Raw genomic sequence first — 19,277 nt, 5'->3', positions numbered from 1 at the left:
GTTATTGCTTGTGTTGTGTGGAGAAATTACATTCGTTTTTAAGAAGCAAAAAATTCTTTCAAACAAAATAGTAGCAGCATCTGCGTTATTCCTCGCTCACGTTTGCATGGAACAAGGAGCTATGACCAAAACTTCCAGACCGTTTCCTGCTACCTTCATAAAAATTACCCAATTTTTGCCAGAAATATATCTAGACCATACAGGAGAGCTCAGTTAAATTGGTACGTAACTCTTAAGAGCATGTTTTCGTGTGACGAGAGCTCCGAAATCAAGTCCCCAGATTGCGCCAGCGCCGATGACTTCAGCTGACCTTGGGCTAGCGGTGGCCTTCTAAATCACACCGGTGCGAAGACCAATGCAAAAGTTGTTGAAAATATCGTCAGTATCGCTGGGAGCCATGATCCCACTCTCCAATCCTGCGTAGAGGAGCCTTGTGATGCCCAATATGTTGCCAAACTTCATTCCTGTGTGGCTAGAGGCGTTCAAGACAATATTAACCCCGAGCATCACGGAATATCCTGGGCCTTCAATCCCTTGACCAGGCCAATGTTAGGACCAGAGATGACACCGTGGAGATACCCGCAACCCTTGTAATAGGTGAAGTACGGATCTGGTATATATTCTAAATCAGCTTGTAATCAATGGAACTATGCAGAGCTTTGTAGGGATTGTATAGGTGCCTACGACCTCCTCCTCAACATTCTCAATGATCAAATATTTGATTACTACTTTTGCAGGGGTATCCCTACCATGATTGTTTCCTATGGGCCGATGCTGTGACATGCACCTTTTATAAATGAAAAATAAATGATGACAAGGAAAGCGAATAGAGGCGCAAGAATGGAACCAGTATTGCAGGCCCATCATTTTCTACTCAATTAACGAAATAATTCCTTGTTTCAACACCTTATTTCCATTTTTTGGATAACTGATCAAGGGAGAATCTATTCCAAGAGGATCTCCTCTTAGAGTTTTGGAATCCACGATCTGAATTATGATCACTTGTTTTTAGACATTGATAATCCAATTGGGGTATAATAACATATATAATGTGAACTTCAATATATTCTCAAATTTGAATTTTTTGACGATGGCATGCCCCGATTGGAAAAGGTGTTCACTTCAACTTAATGGAAAATGAAGCAAGAATATATATTCATTAGTGAGGAAAGAGATGAGAGATGTAAAAGATGGAGGAGTCGTAAGAAAGGACGAGACACGTTAGATCTGGAAAATCCACCATAATAAGGGGAGGGAACAGAGAAAGGAGAAGGAGAAAAGGAGAAAGGAGAAGTCTGGGTGTGGGTATTATTTGTGTTCAAGAAGAGCTTGGGGTTCAATACCTGCTTGGGCTTCAATCACTTGCTTTGCAAAGTAGTCATTGGGCCTATACTCACTGGAATTTCCATGCGGCTACTAGGGAAGCTATTACACCTTACCCCATGATTATTGGGTTGGAAAAATATCAGTTGGGAGGCCTTATCCAAAGAGAAGAACTTTCAGCATTTTCTAAGTTCAAGGATAGGAGAGAAAGGCTTGTGCTTTCAACCTTTTCTAAGTTCAAGGATAGGAGAGAAAGGCTTGTGCTTTCAACCTTTTGGTTGGAAGGTAGTTTATCACTTGTAATTCTTCTGAAGTGTAATGGAACATTTATTTTTTAATGTTGATATTAATCCACAGTACCTTATGTAATTTTCCAAGGTGAAGTAGACCTCCTGGACTGGAGTTTATGGGTTTTAATAGTCTCTTTATGAATGTAGGGGTTTAAGTTCCCACTAATTTCATTGTGAATGCAGGCTGTAGTTGCATCCACATCGGCCACATAGAAACATAAAGACCAATGAATTGAATATGACGAGGTGAACATGGATCCTACAGTTAGTATCATATACTTGAAGTTTGTTTATTTCAGCCTACTTATTTCAGAAGAGGAGCTCATCTCTTCATAAATAGACATTGTTAGTGGTTAGAAACTGACTAATCAACATATCATCTCATGAATGGCTTTTTATTTTTTTCTCCTGTTCCTTTGGTTATTTCTTATCCTTAATTATTAACCAGACGCTCTAATAAAATAGTCTCTTTTGTTCCTGGATAAAAATATTTTCTCTCCAACTATTGATAGAGATAGAAATTTGGGGCCAGATATTATGCACAAAGTGTAATCTTAGAAGTATTTTTCAACAATGGTGAACCATGTCATATTGATTCTTCCTCCCATGTCAGCCAAAATGTTACCCTGCAAATGTATATTGGAAAGTTACAAATGAAAGTCACCTAAGACTGATATTTTATGATAGCCTTGATTCATTCTAAATTATTCAACAGGAACTCTACTAGTAATTTTACATTCTACCAATCCGTTTTCAAAAGGAAAGTCAAATGGATCAATTATCCCATTATTTCAACATCGAATGACCATAATTAGATACTATATATGTGAAAACTAATATAAATTGTAGGCTGTCTTCCTTTGGATTTCTACTAAGTTCAACATATCGTTCTCCCGTAAGCTGCAAAATTTCCTCCCACAAACCAGGAGTTGAAGCAGAGGTAGAATTGATCAGATTGGGGTTGCAGGCTTCTACATACCAGTAATCGAAGGATAAATCCTCCTTAACTAATTAAATTCCCAACCTGCATAACCATGAAAGAACCTGAAATTTTCGCATTGAGTCACTTCATTCCTCACAAGTTTATTTGCAGAGTGTAAGTTGTTCCTAGCACCATACCACAAACCAGGAATAACTTCATCAAAATTATATTTAACAACATTCTCACCTGTAGTTAATAGGAACATTATTTCTTCAAGAAACCCACCAAAACGCAGTGGAAAATCTACAAATATTATAGCCAAATCTAGATTAGTAGGCTTCATGTCTGTGATACACCTCTACAAAACACGATTAAGGATCACCCCAAATTCATCCTTTCTGGGGTCATTAGATCCTCCTTTAAGAATAAAAACTATTATTCTCTCAAAACTTTGTGTTCCATCAAGCATTTTAGTTGCAACAAGTAGACAACCTGATTTAGGTGCCTCAATTGGATGAGCCCATTTAGGACCTAATTCTATTGAGGATTCTCTCCCACTTCCTAGGTCACCATTTCGACTCTTCTGAACTTGCTCTGATGCCACATTTTTTTATCAAAATTCTCTCCAATTGTTGTGTGTGAGGTGAACCTGTTCACTGACATCTTCTGATCCAGGAGAGTTATACACACTTTTACCGTCCAGGTTATCCTCTTCAAGGACAGGTTTGTTTTCATTTCTTATTGAAACGCAGGGACCCTATAGCCTTGTGCTGCCCAAATCCTCCCTTGTAAAACCCCTTAGCTTATCTAAAGGGTGAATTTTGTGGGACCCAATACTCCATATGAGCCTTTATGTTTTCTCAGTCTACAGTGGCTTAATACAACACTTTTGTTGTTCGATAATCGTCAATTATAGGATGAATTTATTGTTTGGTTAGATTTGGAGAGAGTGGGATGGAGCGAGTGAGGGGGAGGTTCTGCAATTCGGCACACTGGATTTCCATGGAGGGGCCATTGTACCTGTTGAAATGTGAGGAGGAACAAGTAATAAGAGGTCTAATGGTGGTGATGAAAGCTATGAGTAGAATCTGAGCATATCCCAGCGGATCTTATGTAAGGATGGATGTGTTGAGGCTAATTTGAGGAATTTCAAAGAGCTTTCCCAATTCCTTCGTTTCTCTCCTCCAAACTACTATCCAATGGATGGGAACTCTCCAAAGCGCTAGAAAATATGAGGTATCATAATATTTGAGGCTTCTTCCATCAATACTTTAAATTGTTTATAATGCATAAAACTATGCATTGCCATTAAGAATTATAGCTTTGATCCTCTATCCACAATGGGTGTTAAATTGCATTAATGTAGATCTTCAGTTCATTAGATTTTCAACCTTGTTTGTTTACCAAGCATTCTATATGTAAAATTCTCATTGTATAACAACATGGGATTGCTAGGTTTCTAGTTATGTAGTTGTCTAACCTCTTTAGTATTTGGAGTCTTACTTGATACATATGAAGACAAATGGGATGAACTACAAACAAAGAGGGTGAGATAACTTGATACAAAGACTCTTATGCCATCAAAATGAAACTTACAAAAAAATTTGTTCAAGTTATCCTTTGAAAGAAGTCATTCATCCTTGTCCTTTTTTAACATGACTAGTTTTTGTGACACTTAATGATCACTAATTCATTTTCCGCTCACTTGAATTTATTAATTGAAACTACGATCACATATAAATTTCCTTCCATATGTTTTTCTTGTGTATCTCTTTCTCAATTGTTGCTTGCTTGAAATAACTTTTTGAGGAAGACATCATTGTATCTCTTAGCTATGTTATCTCACCTCTGAATCCACTAAAGTGATATCCCATATCTAAAGTGATATCCCATATCTTCAGGTAAATCTTGAAAACACTTACATTCATGCATCCTTTGGAGCACATTGAAATATTTCAAACAAAACTAAAGGATATTATGTAATTCAAAACTTAAAATGGAAGAACTATAACTAATCAAACAACTTTTTTGATGGATTACATGTTGGTGCATCTCTTCCTATTGTAAGTCATGCAGCTAGAAATTATTTGTTCCTCGAAAGAACTCTCTAATGAAGAAATCATCATTTCCCTTAGATATGTTATCTCACCTCTGAATCCACCAAGGTGATACCCCATATCTTCACTTAACTCTTGGAAACACGTGCATTCATGCAACCTCTCGAGGACGTTCAAATATAACAAACAAACAAAATTGAAGAAGATTATCTAATGCACATTTTGAAAATGCTATTTACAAATGAAAATGTAGTAGAACTAGCTAAGTCTCTCTCATGTAGTTAGTTGTATTCTAAACTTCCATACTCTTCCCACCCAAAACAAGTTTAGAGTTAGCAGTACCATAGTTTTCTATATGAGAATAAATTCTAGTTTATTTTTATTATATATGTGTACAGAATTATCATTCCCACAAACATTTTGCAAATGTCTTGCTATGACATTCAACCTCTTGAGTGCATTTTTTTTAAACTTTCCATTTGTCTGTATCCTAAACATATTCAGTCAACTATATCCTTTAGGGTCAGCATGAGCATCCTTCTCATGGGCATAACTCATTTAGGATCAAATATTGTCTCTATTGGAACTTTGAGCTGGTTCAAGAGCTAGTGCCCCACGATAGGAAGATAATTTGATGAAGAGTATCAAGAAAAGAGGCATGTACAATGTGATACCCATCTCTAAGACAATATGGTAAAAAAATGTATAGTAAGGCTCTCCAAATCCTCTATTTATGTAATAGGACAAGAAATCCAACTACGCAAGGTGAGGCTACACCTTTCCAAACAGCTCAATTATTTTGTACAAGAACATATGACCTCAATTAAAATAAGATATGCATATTTATAGGATAAATAAGGAGAACATTACAATACTGAGCAATAGTACCCCCATACTTGAGTAGCCATGACCCATGATAGCCACCTATCTTCACTCTAGATTCATTTTCTAATAGTATGTTCTACACAGTCTCTGAATTTTGCACAACATTTGTACAATGAATCATAAGCACAGTGTAGCCAGAGGGTAAATATAAAATTTCTTTAAATGTGTACTGTAAATTTTGTTTCATTACTACATGAAAAAAACACTATTAAAGTAATAAGTTCAGAGCGAGATATTGCTTTGAGATTCTTGGTTCAAAAGGTGTTGCTCTAAGATTCTTGGTTCAAAAGGTGTTGCTCTATTCACGTGAAGCTCAAATGGCCAGAAATTCTACACATCAAGTTAACAACACATAGACACTAACATGAAACAATCCTTATCAAGGATGTGACTTCACAGTTTACAAAAGAAATTTGTCATGCCTTTCAGTTGGATGAGGATCCTTGCATAGGTGTTTCCCATGTCTGCATAAAATCCACCTCTATGTCTTCTAAATTTCAATAATGAAGCCGAAAAACATCAAAAGTGGGCTTCTTCGTTGAGATAAATCAACGTCAACCAAATTGATAAAGTTCTAGCATGGTCGTGAAAAAACATACAAGACTAAATGCTACTATATCATAGTTGGAAAGTCTAAATTATGAATAGAAACTTATATAAGAAAAGAAATTTATAAGAACATAAGAACACCCCAACATTGTAGCACAATTGTCTGACCTTTTCAGGATCAGGAGAAAGATTGGTTAGACATTTACTTTCCACAAGGTTAAACAGGTCGTGTATGCTTTTTAGAGAAGATATTTAGAACAAGTTTGTTGTTGTTTCCTTCAATACCTTGAAAGCATGGCTTCAAGTTACATGCATCAGAGCTTCCTAGAAGTCTATAATAAGAGAAGCCTTTCAATCGGATTTAGCAAGGGTGAGTAAAGATCAGTAAGTTGCCCAAATCCATTGAATGGGGTATAGATTGTAAGACTGAAAAATGAATACCCATTTCCTATTGATACAAGGCATTGATAACTATAACTGCTATCATGGATGTCCTTTAAAAACAATAACCACAGTAATATCAAGCATTCTTAGGAAGGAGAAACCATTCCCTTTGGCTTTATGGCATTTGCAATATGGGAGATGATGGTTGGATGTCCTCGTGTAGTTGGTATTGAATTTCAAGGTATAAATACCTTTCAAAACTAACTAGCTCATTATGAAGAAGTATCCTTGTTTATGAAGAAATAATAACATATTTCTTGTGAGAGACAATGAGTTATATTTTATTGAAATTTAATTTAATGCGTATTTGTTAAGGATAACCATATATTGAACGCAAACATGCTTTCTAATCTCAATTTGTTTTTTTTGGACTCAAATTTTAAGTGAACGTGAATATTTAATAGTGGAAGTGGAACATCTTGCCACACAACGAAAGTCTTGTTTGGCTACTTCACATTTAACATTCGGACACAAATTTCCTTCTACGCTACATAAGTCTTCTTTGATTATTTTAGATTAAGACTCCCTAATGAAATATACTTGAAATGAATGCATTAAGCCCCCACAACATCCCAGTCCAAGGAACTGACTTAATTTCAAATTAATACTAATTATGACTAAAATAATTTTCTTATTGTACAATACAATAATAATCTTTCCAGAGAAGGCAAAACAATACAAGCCAAGTGAAGTGATACTAAATTTGGCTACTTCCAAGCATTGGAATTGGGCCTCCACCACCTTTGGTTCTTAGAAGTGTACTTCCAATTAAATTTGGAATATATAAAGGATTTTTTTGTAAAAAAAATGTTACAAAATGCCACTTAAGCGAATGTGGTAGACAAAAGAGACTTATATTAAAAAATTATGATTAATGCTTGAGAAAGGAGCTATGTGACAAATGTTGATTATATAGCTTGGCATCGATACAATATTAAATTTGCACATGCACATATGCAGAACACTTGTAATGAGAGGAGGGACATTTGATATAGTATTCAATGTTTAATTAACAATACATAATGATATCTCCATGAGAGAGAGATTTAAGGTAGAACAGTGCCACTAGAAAATGTGTCCATAAAGAAAATAAATGTAAATTAAATTCTTAAATCACTCCATAAATGCTCATAACTCAAAGGTACTCAGTATCTGATAGTGCAATTTTTCTAGGTCATGTTGGTGGTTGTTACTAGACTTATATTTTCTTTTCTTCAAGGACAACTTCATTAATGTCCAACTCTTCTTGGTGACTTGGGATTCTTGTATTTATCTCAAGTATTAGTTAGGGCTTTGAACTCCTAGATGCTAATTGTGTAGCTAGGAATCATTGCCATAGAAAACTTGCACTTGCACATATGCAGAATAGTTTTAGAGATAGGAGATACATCTGATGTATTATTAAATATGTCTGAATTATCCATACATAATGATATATCTGTGAGAGAGATATCTATGGTAGATAAGAAATTATTCATAATGCAACCATCAAAAAGGGACATGTGACTTTATTAAATGTTTAAATCACTTTACTTATTTGAATGCTCATAATGGAAACACAATAAGTATTTGTCAGTGCAGTTTTGCGAGATCATGATGACATATGGTGTAGGATTGATATTATTTTTTGCTTCAAAGACAACTTCATTGGTGTGAAACTCTTCTTGGTGACTTGGCATCCATGGGTTTCTCTCACTGCTTGGGTATTTGGGGATGTCTTTGGATTTAAAATTTATTTGCAATCTAGTTTTGGATGTATTTCTCCCCTAATGAAAAAAGAAAGTACCAAGTATAATACAAAACATGACCTTTAAAACATTGACTCTAGTTTAAGGGTTGAAGAGTAAATATCACAAACAATTATATATGCCTTGTGTTAGAACATTCTCTTACCTTCCAAGCTCTAGTTTTGGTTGAATAAGGTCTTGCATTGAGTAAAATTACAATCTGAAATAAATATGGTGTAAAAGAGTTGGAATCTATTCATAGTTGAGAGAACTAAGCTCCTTTGGTCCTCGGTACTAAGTATAAGACATTATATGACTACTAACGGATAAAATATATAATTTAGTGGTTGAACGAAAGATATCGCTAAAAATTGTATCTGGTCTCTGTTGGAATATTTTATTGCCTTCTGAGAAACACTTTTCGTTAAATGAGGAAGATATCCTCCATAAAGGGAAACTAGGAGCTAAAATAATTATGAATTAATATATTAGAATCCATTTATAGTTAAGAAAGTTGAGCTCTTTTGATTCTTCGATATCTCATTTACGTAACTTTTTGTTGTCTGCCACTTAGCTTGAAATGAAATTTGAGCTTCTAATACTTTGTTTCTAATTTCTATTTTTCATCATTGGTGTCTATTTGTACTTAGGAACAATTTAAGGTTTTTGTTTTCACATTTCTACTCTCTTTTTAAATTCTATTTTCCATTTTATTTTCCACCCTAATTGCCAATTTGGCTTATACTCGTTGGCCTTTAACAAAATTAGGTCAATTTGGAAGCTAGAATTTTATATTCACAATATTTAATAGTTGGGTAGGTGCATGCGAAAGTCGCATGTGCATACAACTATGGATGCTAAGGAAATATGAAATCATTTAGCTCGGCAATTACCTTATGTGGGGTTTCTTGGTAAGGCATTCTTATCACCATTGGAAATTTCAAGGTAGACGTTCACTGAAGAATTGAAAAACATAGGAATGTTTGTATGAATTTTGAATTAAAATATCTCGACTTCTAATTGAAGAGCATATATTAGGATCAAACATTAAATGTAATTTTCTTTTAGACATTTGTGCCAAGGTTGAAGTATTCTGGTTTTCTTAGTCTATTTTTTTTTATAAGTACATTACTTGTTTTCAAAAAGTTATTTTTATTACTTTTTATGTATGGCTTGTTTCTTGAGATTTCCTCTCATCAAATATTTTTATTACACCCATGCTTTGGAATTTATGGTTTTGGAGGCCTTGTCGCTTCCATGCATTGGGGAGGTTATGTCACAACATTTATAATTGTTGTAATTGGCAAGTTTCCTATATGAAACTATGAATATTATCTCTAGACTCAATATTTGAGTTACAATATTGTTTCATTATTCTTAAGAAATTGTTTGTCAGGCTAGTTATTGGTCCAAAATGGATTTTGGATAGACTCCTAAGTCTAAGTGTTCCTCACAGAGGAAAATGAAAGTCCACAGAAGTTCCTAGAAATAGCCCCATTGCAGAGATATTTTCACTCTGAATCTACTGCAACTTGAATTGGAAAACACTACTTTGGATGCAGAAGTTATCACAAAAAGGAGTTTCCCTTTATCCTTTGGAAAAAGAGATAAATCTTCCAAAAAAAAAGGCAAAAGCACCTCATAGAGGAAAATCGCATTGGAAGGGTGAGCGGAGGACTTAAACAGAGACGAAGAGACCCCCCTGATCACTGATTTTTGATATATCGGGTCAGAGATAGGCCTGTGCTCAATGGTGGGACCCTCGACCGAGTGATATTGCGATCGCTGATATCGGCAGATTAGCATTAGTGATGCCAAGAGGCAAAGGACGGACCCCCAGGCCAACGCGACTTGTGATTACGATATATCGCATCACAACGTCGCCTAGTAGCGATGTGAAATGGAGGATAACGCTAGACCCGATGGATTTTATACACGCGACAATATAAATTTTGAGATCCAATATACATCAGGTTTCTATGTATTGGCACATTTCGGCATGAAAATTGAAATACAAAGGAAAATTCCTCAAAGTGATGCGATGCGATCTGGACCGTCGGATCATGGGATCAGATCAAGGGCCATGATTAAATCGGCGATCGGTGGTCCCCAATAATAAGGCCAATATGATTTGCGATAGTGATCGGTAATCCCCGATGCCGATAAGGGCTAGACCCGATACATTTATAGGGCCGACTTCATAATTTTTGAAGTTTGATATGGAGCAATTTTACAGGTTTTCCTGTGTATTTGGGGTTATTAATTATAAACTCAAATACGAAGGAAACCACGACTAGTGACTTGCGATAGTGATTTAAACGCGGACCCGATGGAATTTACGGAAGAATTAATAATATTTCAAGTCTGAAAAAAGGCGTTTTGGCAGATTTTTACAATGTTGCTGTGTATTTCCTTGTGTAAATAGAGAACGACTATTTTGGTAATTCTAATGCATCGAGGTTCCCTTTCATTACAAAACAAGTGGCCACCATACCCAGAGACATTTAATAATGATTGTTTAACGCTTAGAGTGGATTTGAGTAGACAGAGGCCAAAAGCGAGAGAGCCCAAAAGGGAAATGAACAGACAAGTGCTGACTGGCTTAAAAGCCATGAATGTTAGATACGGGAGGGGGTTTTTGTTGAAATCGAGCATAAGTAGGCAGCGTAGAGAGCCGAAAGAGTGAAAAATCCTTAGAGCATGATTGACATGCAGCAAAGCTGCAAAAACCTCGCTGGAAGGTTGTCAAGGAACGCTTGGAGGTCAAGCGAATCATAGAGGCACACAGAGGCCGACATAGAGCTCAGAGAAGCCACAGCCATAAGCCTGAGCCAAGAGCTAGAGTGAGAGCGCAGAGCCAGAAAGATTGAGAGCTTCAGGGCCATGGATGAGATGGTGTCTGAGCCCATTGTTTCTATGTAAACATTGGAATTAAGTGTAGAGCTTGTAAAAGGACTCATACCATAATTCCAGAGAGCCTAGTTGAGTTGACTAGAGCTCTAGGAGACGTATCCCAAGAGTTTTAGTGAACTCGAAATTAAGATTGTTGTCCATGTGTTTGTTATTTGCTACATTGCTTCACTGTCATATGTTTTATATATTATTTTAAGCAATTGATTTACCACAGATAAATTGTTTTAAAATAAACATCAGCATACACCTATATTTTCAAGCATATTATCAATTCCGCATTGGTTAATCAATAATTCTTGGGACTTTTTAAAGCTTTGGAAGTGGGAGAGGTCCTTTTAAGTTAGACAAGAAGTCTAAGTGCCCCATTTTCATATCAGGTGGTATCAGAGCTTGAGATTGATTAACCTCACCTTCAAAGAAGTTTATATCATAATTTTTGATTGACGGAGCAAATATTTCTTGTCTAAAAGGTGTTTAAACAGTTAGAGGTTGATTGTATGCTTGTTTGTAGACTGACTATTTTCTGAGTTTGAAGAGGTGAAGGGAAAGCTATTGATAGCTCAGTCCAGGAAGGACAAGAATGAAGAAGGGTTGAAGGAATTCTTTTATTCCAAAGGACCTCAAAGCAATCCTTGAAGCACAAGAGGTTGGTTGCAAAAGTTTTCTTAAATAATCTCTTTTTTCACCTTGTTTGAAGTTTTTTTGTTCATTGGTATAATGGTAGCTCCTACAAGTGAGTACTCAAATTCTTCTTTCTTCACAAGGGTCTTTGATGAATACATGAAGGAATATTTGGCCACCATGATGGATATGGTGGGAGAAATATATGAGGATGGAAGGAAGAGCAACATACTTAGAGAGCAGTTGAATTCCGTGGAGGAAGAGAAGCAGATGCTTTCTGAAAAATTGCAGGAAATGGAGAGGAAACTTCATATTACAAATATGAACCTAGAAAGGATGTATGATTTGGAGGCACATCACTTTGTTGCACAAGAAGCCTTGGTCAAGTATTGGCTTGCGGAAGAGGTAAATAGTTCCTGTTTGTCTTCAAATTCTTCTAAGAATTCTTATATTTGTTTTTTTGAAAAACATATTAGAGGCATAGGTTCCAAGCTAATATCCAAGATGGGCTATGAAGGAAAAGGCTTGGGCAAGCATGCACAAGGTATTGTTGAGCCAATAATGGTTGAGGAAAGGCCTAAGTATTTGGGCCTTGGCTATGGACAGTCTTCTGGAGAGAGTTCTAAAGATACCATGAAGGCCATTGAAACAGTTCCAAGAAGGAGCTTCATTTCATGTCCTCTACCTTAGAAGTGTGGAGATTGTATTCAGGATGAACACAATAGCTTGAAACATCATTTGCAGGATGTAGGTGTTCAAAAGCACACACTTGAACCAGAGAGTTGTGGAAACTCTGACATCCTTGAAGAGATTGATGGTGTTCCAAAAGGAGTCACTTCTTCTATCAATTCACCTCCTCATGAAGGCAATAAAGGTGAAAGAGAAAGGTATAAATTTGGTTCTAATCATATTCCTTTTGATTTTGCAAAGCATGATAAATTTCCACATAGATATGGGAAAAGAACTGCATGTTCCTTTTGTGCTTTGGATAACCATAATGTTTCTAGATGTTGGAAGAGAATGGCCACATACAGGAAACTTTTGAAGGAAAAGAAGCAAGATGCCAAAGGCCCATTGGACAAGGCAAATCATGCTATCAAGAGGATGCACATGCACTGAACTTACTGCCATAAGCAAGGGCATATTGCTAAAAATTGTTGGACTGTGAATCCAACAATGCTTCCACAAAAGCTAAAGAAGGTGGAAAGAGAAAATGGCAGAAATGGAAAGGAAGATTCCATGAACGATGTGTCTTAGGATGATTCACATGTTGATGCCGATGTGCAGACAAAGAAGGGACCTTTGAAATGGATTGGTAAGAAATGGCTAGACTTCTTATCCAATTAAGATTGCATGCCTATTGATGCATCTATTTGAATTTCTTTGTTGATGAGATGGAAGTTTCAGGATTTTACCAAGAAGATGAGTGGAAAAGTTGAGTAGGAGGCTCACTTTGTTGCTGCAACATTATATTTCATTTTAGCTTTGAAAGTACCATGTGCTTAAGTGAAAGTTGAAGCATGAAATGCATGCATGAGCATGAGATACATAAACAGAGGGATGTTTATGTTTTCCTTGTATTTAAACATGTATATGTAATTGACTTAAAGTGTTGATTGCTTTGTTTTTAAACATGCATGTAATAAAATATTGACTTGGGAAAATTTGATTTGGTCTCCAAGATGGAGATAATGATGAAGTGTTTCATCTTTTGAAAAATGGTTCTAATGGTCTTTTTTTTACATGCTTGAATTGAAGGGTCATTTGTTTTAAAGGCATGTTTTGTGGGCTTGTTGTCTAGTCCATCATTTGTATGCAGATGTAAGACATGGAGATGTTCACAAGATGTGAAATTTATTTCTTTTGTTAGACCATCCAGTTGTTGTATGTATTTCTATTATTGTTAACAGTGGTTGTTGACAACTTTTCAAACATGTACAAATGAGAATTTTGTGGAGCACATGTACTTCACATTTGTTTGAGCCACCTTGGATCAATGATCAAGGCAGAGAAGTTCAAACTTCCTCTATGACCATCTCAGCAAGAGTTCTGCAGGAAGGCAAGGAGGAAGGCAATTCTTCCCATGAGGACCAGCATATCCAGAAAGGAAAGTCGTCAAAGGCCTTGCTTCAGAGGAACTATGCAAGGCAAGTGTATGGAGGCTAAAAGAAGACGGTGTTGTTACTCTTATTTACTATTCATATTAGTATATTAGTCTTTTGGAGACCAAAAGTTATTTTAGTGGGAAGGTGTGATCCAAAAAGGATTTCAGATAGACTCCTAAGTCTAAGTGTTCCTCACAGAGGAAAATGAAAGTCCAAGGAAGTTCTTGGAAATAGCCCCATTGCAGAGATCTTTTCACTCTGAATCTACTGCAACTCGAATGGGCAAAAACATACTTTAGATGTAGAAGCTATCACAAAAAGAAGTTGCCCTTTATCATTTGGAAAAAGAGGCAAAATCTTCAAAAAAATGGAAAAAGCACCTTATAGAGGCAAATCGCATCGAAAGGGTGAGAAAAGGACTTAAACAGAGGTAGAAGAGACCCTCCCAATCACCGATCTCCGATATATCGGGTTAGAGATAGGCATGTGTTCAATGGCAAGACCCCGGTCCGAGAGATATTGTGATCGTTGATATCGGCAGATCGGCGTCAACGATGCCACGAGGCAAAGGACGGATCCTCGGGCCAACACGAATTAAGATTGTGATATATCACATTGCAATGTCACCTAGAAGCGATGTAAAAAGGGGGATAACACTGGACCTGATGGATTTTATACACACGACAATATAAATTTTGAAATTCGATATATGTCAGGTTTCTGTGTATTAGCGCATTTCGGAATGAAAACCGAAATACAAAGGAAAATGACCTAAAGCGATGCGATGTGATCTGGATGATCAGATCACGAGATCAGATCGACGACCAGGATTAAATCGATGATCGGCTATCAGTAGTCCGCAATAACAGGGCCAATACAATTTGCGACAGTAATTGGTGATCTCTGATACGGATAAGGGCTGGACCTGATAAGTTTATAGGGTCGACTTCATAATTTTTGAAGTCCGATATGGAGAAATTTTATGGGTTTTCCTGTGTATTTGGGGTTTTTCATTATAAACACAAATACGAAGGAAACCACAACTAGTGACATGCGATAGAAATTTAAAGGCGGACCCAATGGAATTTAGGGCAGAATTAATAATATTTCAAGTTCGGAAAAAGGAATTATGGCATATTTTTATAGTGTTGATGTGTATTTCTCTGTGTAAACAAAGAATGACTGTTTTGGGAATTCTAATACGCCGAGGGTCCCTTCCGTTACAAAATAGGTGGCCACCATACCCAAAGACGTTTAACAATGATTGTTTAATATTCAAAGGGGATTTGAGCAGACAGAGGCTGGAAGCCAGAGAGCCCGAAAGGGAAAATGAACAAACAAGTGCTGATTAGCTTAAAAGCCATGAATTTTAGAGACATAAGGGGGTTGTCGCTGAAACCGAGCATAATAAGGCAACGTAGAGAGTGGAAAGAGCAAAAAGGCATGAGAGCATGATTGACATGCAACAAAGATGTAAAAAGGTCGCTAGAAGGTTGTCGAGGATCGCTTGGAGGTTAAGCGAATCAAAAGGCATGCAGAGGCTGAGAGAGAGCTCAGAGAAGCCAAATCCATGAGCCATATCCATGAGCTAGAGCCAAGAGCCAGAGCAAGAGCAGAGAGCTAGAAAGACTAAGAGCTTCAGGGCCAAGCATGAGATAGTGTCTGAGCCCATCGGTTCTATGTAAAATAGTGGAGTTAAGTGTAGAGCTTGTAAAAGGACTTATACCATAATCATAGAGAGCCTAGTCGAGTTGACTAGAGCTCTAGGAGATGTAGCCCAAGATTTTTTGGTTAACTCCAAATTAAGATTGATGTCCATGTGTTTGTTATTTGCTGCATTGTTTCATTGTCATATGTTTTATATATCATTTTAAGCAATCCTTTATAGCACATAAACAATTTTAAAATGAACATCAACATACACCTATCTTTTGAAGCATATTATCAATTCCGCATTGGTTAATCAATAAGACTTGGGAATATTTAAAGCTTTGGAAGTGGGAGAGGTTCTTGTAAGTTAGACAAAAAGCCTAAGTGCCCCATTTTTAGATCAGTTATGGTATCATCGAAGACAAAAATGTCAAATTAAGTTGTTATGTTGAACATGGAAAAGTTCATGCTTGTACAAAAATACAAAGAGAATCAGATTTGGAGGGTGTGTATTCTTCATCTCTCATTCAACCAATAGTGGATGAAAAGTTAAAACCTTATATCCATGTTTTTCTGAGATAAATACAAAAAATGGGTTAATTTGTCCCTTTCAAAATGGCCTGAAGTCAACTAGATCAATGTGACTACATTATACATTACTATTTGTTCACCAATTTTTTGTTTACAGACAACATGAGGCATAAGGCATGTCTCACAGGATGAACTTCGAATGTCTTCTCATTGGAGTTTTACAATGGTATGTGGTTTGAAGTGTTTGTATGTTAATTTTTTCTGGCCTCTATGTTTCATTCTGTACAAGGCATATGTACCTGGAGTCATGCTCTATTGTGTAAGATTCTATGGAAGTGGTTGTTCTCTTAATTATGAAACTATTTAGTTTTGTTGTAGAGATTTAATTGTAGCACGATTTTGAGTTCCAAATATGCTTGTCCATATTTTTCAAAAAATATATTGTTTACAATCATGTACTAAGAATGTCAAAATAGAGTAAGATATTTGTTTCTATATATAAATGCGCTTGCATGGAATTTTACATATTCACAATTTTTCAAGCTGCACCACGAAACACACTCACGTAGGCTAAGTGGTTATGTATCTTAGTATAATTTCTAAGATTTTGAAGTACTGGAATAAAAAAGATGATGACTGAAGAAACAATTTTGATAAATTCCATTGATGCCAAAATTGTATATTGATCTATAAAAATTATGAAACATTTGAATCAAATGCGAACACAAGTAATAGATAGTGAAACACCAAGGGCATCCTTAGTCCAATGATTATAAAGTGTATCATGGTTAGTGTGGTAAGTAGTCTTAAATTTGAAGGAGATTTTCCTTCAGCCTTTAGTTTATTTAAACATTTTGATGAGTATTTGATGTAATTGAGATTCATTTAGCAAATGTTCAATGATAATGCATTTACATTGAGTTTTTTGTTATGTTCAAAAGAGCTTGGATGAGATTAGTAAATGTAATTAATGCTTTCAATGACTCAACCAAATAATTTTAGTGGTATAGTGGGCACCCAAACTATATATTTTCTTGTAAATTCTTCTAATGGCGGGAACAATTATTGTGTGTATTTCTTTTTCCTCAAACATGTAACCAATTTCCTCACACTTTCGCCCTAAGCAAGAGTATGATATTTCTCTTCTCTCATGAAAAGCCTCATTAAAAAATTAGCTCATGAAGAATGAATATTATGGATATGTCACAAGTGGGATTAAACTGAGATGGCGAAAATAATGATTCTTCCTACCAATAACCCAAGCTACTAAATGTTATTGACAATTCTTGTTTGTAATTTATGGCTTAAATTTGTGATTCCATTATGCACCATGATATATTCTATGCTATCAAGGTATTATTTTATTCCTTTAAAAGAAATTAAATCTCATGAGGTTATATTATTGTTGAAATATCAAGCTTCAAAGAAGATTTGAGTACAAATTTAAAGCTTCTCAGTGAACATTGTTAGAAATACTTTTTCATGTTAGAATTGTTTAATTCTGTTATTGGTTTTTGAAATGCCATTTTAACACATTTCATATTGTGGTCATTGGAAAATGATGAGTGTAAATATCTATTTAAGTTTGAAATACGATATGTAACTATTACAGTAGAATCCTTGTTCAAGGTGATGGGTTTTAGAAGTTCAAATTTAGGTCATAATTGCTAATGATCGACATATTAATCTAGAAAGGATGATATATAAAATATATAGGATGATATTGAAGTAGGAGGTGCAACTTATGGTAATTACTAATATCATAATCAAATGCAACAATATGTATGTGTTTATTCATATGTATTCAATATACTATTTTTTTATGAATAATGTACTATTTTGGAATGCTAATAGGTGCATATATCCAAGTTAAAGTCAAATTATTGGAATGAAGACCAACTTAAGTGTATGTGAAAAGACATCTAATTTTCATATATTTAGTTTGAACCTTGTGTCTTATATGTTATTGTAATAGCATTTCCATCGGTTCGAGTTGAGGAGAGGTTTACACTCCTGTATTGTTTACTGTTGGAGAAGGTGGACAAGAGAGAAATTAATAAATAATTAGCATTATAGTTTGAATTGTACCTTATTTCATTTTCAGAAGAGAAAGTCAATATTGATGGTGAAACATGGGAATTTAAAAAAATAAGAGAACAATAAAATTGGACCAACGAATGTAGAAAGGGAGAGAGAGAAGACAATTGGTCTAGTGATACCCTTAAAGCGAACATCTTGCATGAGATCCAGACTGATGGTAAAATATTTAGAGTTGGGGAATTCACATGCAATGCTTTGGCAACACAGTGCTAATGTTTTGAAGTGATGAAACAATATTTCACGTGTAAATTGTATTCCAACCAATATTAAGATGGAAACTCATATTGTAATACTTGGCATTTCATATAATATAATTTATGTGGTTGAAATTATTTATAGTTAGACTTGATATTATTTAGTCTTGTTGTTAACATATGTAACTTTGTGTTTTCATGTTAGATGAACATGCACATTGTATGAGACTTTTTTTTTTAATTTAGTCACAAAATCATACTAAATAATTTAATTTAATTAGTAATGAAAACATGAAATCAATCTAAAACTACTAAATTAGTGCTCTATATTGATTAAATATTAGTACAAATAAAATGGAAATACAATGACTAAATTAGTCGTCTATAATGCTTATTAATTAAATTAAATTAAATGAGTATAAACTAATAAATTAGTTATTTATATAATGAATATGAATCTACCAAAAAAATATAAATGACTATTGTTAACAATAAATTTGTGATTCCAAATGACGACTATATTTTTCATATATATGACTATTAGTAACTAATTTAAAGTATGTTATAACATGACCAACATTTTTGTCATATTTCTTTAATCATTAATTGGATTTATCGGGTGATCATATAGTAGTATATTTTGTTGTGTATTTGGTCATTAATTGTGGCAATTTATGACTAAATATACTACTAGATGATAAATTTGAGGCAATCAATGAATGATAGATCTAGATCTTGGGAGGAGGCCCCCAAGATCTAAGAAATGAAATGTATCTTCGAGGCGGGGAGGCCCCAAAGATCTCAAAAATTGAAATGCCAAAAGTAAATAGGAGAACACACAATAATGAAACCACAAATATTTTTTTTTTAATTAAAACATATAATAATTGTAAAGGCTACATTGTGGTGGACAATCGCCACTTTTACAAAATGTGACTTATTATTTATAGCCTTTTTTTGTCATAA

At 35.1% G+C, this 19,277-nt stretch overlaps 1 pseudogene; it reads right to left on the bottom strand.

Moving 5' to 3' along the window:
* Positions 1-213: 213 nt before the first annotated feature.
* Positions 214-19,277, bottom strand: part of LOC149145146 (mitochondrial import inner membrane translocase subunit TIM23-2-like) — a 75,221-nt pseudogene continuing 56,157 nt past the window's right edge.

This window comes from Pinus tabuliformis, chromosome X, assembly GCF_031772625.1.
Source record: "Pinus tabuliformis cultivar Carrire ecotype Pingquan chromosome X, CPIR1, whole genome shotgun sequence".
NCBI classification, from domain to species: domain Eukaryota; kingdom Viridiplantae; phylum Streptophyta; class Pinopsida; order Pinales; family Pinaceae; genus Pinus; species Pinus tabuliformis.
The sequence above is the reverse complement of the archived record's forward strand: the minus strand, read 5'-3'. Positions and strand labels throughout refer to the sequence as shown.